This window comes from Sinocyclocheilus rhinocerous, unplaced genomic scaffold (genome assembly GCF_001515625.1).
Source record: "Sinocyclocheilus rhinocerous isolate Xijiao unplaced genomic scaffold, SAMN03320098_v1.1 scaffold1776, whole genome shotgun sequence".
Classification (NCBI taxonomy): domain Eukaryota; kingdom Metazoa; phylum Chordata; class Actinopteri; order Cypriniformes; family Cyprinidae; genus Sinocyclocheilus; species Sinocyclocheilus rhinocerous.
In genome coordinates, this window is record NW_015658521.1 from 68630 (window position 1) to 69736 (window position 1107).

Here is a 1107-nt window from a genome sequence, read left to right on the forward strand (position 1 = left end):
AGAAAGTAAAGAACCTTACTTCTCTGATGTGCTATACTCCTCCGGCCCTAAATGGTAGAAATATAAGAGAGCTGAAGGAGGATGACATCATGGTCAGCCAAACAGCAACTTCGACAACGGTTGATATTTCATCAGAAAGTACACAGGCTTACAGTGAACCTACAGAAAGTAATTTACTGCACACTTCCCCAAACAAAACATTAGACTCCACAACAGTCTCAGAAGAGATAGAGGACACAAGTAGAGGTAATGCTGTGAGTCAAGGTCTGTCCAAAGACAAACTCATTATCATTGTAGCCATTGTCTGTACTGTTGTCATTGTCGGTATCATTGCCTGTGTGTTATGGAGGAGGAATAAGCGAGGAAGTCAAGACTTGAACCGTCAAAGAAAAAGAAAAACAAACTCAGTTATCTAAAATTACTATATCGTTACTATTACTATATATATTTTTTTTTAACAGTCTTCAGTGGATTTATGGAGAACATTCTTTATTTGGAAAAATAATTGTAATAAATGTTTGTTATGGATATTTTCTTTCTTTCTTTCTTAGTTCTTGATGTATAATGAAATTTTAAAAAAAAAGCACTACAAAGTTAAGCTTACTATTTAAAATAAAATTATGAAAATCATTGCTAATTAGATATCATTTGATGATCATAACCTCATGAATGTTCAGTGTTGGGAAAGTTACTTTGGAAATGTAATAGGTTACAGATTTTATTTATTTTATTTATTTATTTATTTAGTCATTTAGCAGACGCTTTTATCCAAAGCGACTTACAAATGAGGACAATAAAAGCAGTCAAAACTAACAAAAGAGCAACAATATATAAGTGCAAAGTACTTCAGATCAATCTCAAAGTAAAAGGCGGTACTAAAGTATGATTTTGTGGTGGATATGTTCAAATTTGATCATCTTAATTCAAGTGATGAAGGATTTTGAATATATATATATACATACATACATACATACATAATAATAATAATAATAATAATTCATTACATTTATATAGCGCTTTTCTAGGCACTCAAAGCGCTTTACATTGTCAGGGGGTATCTCCTCATCCACCACCAGTGTGCAGCATCCACCTGGATGATGCGAGCGA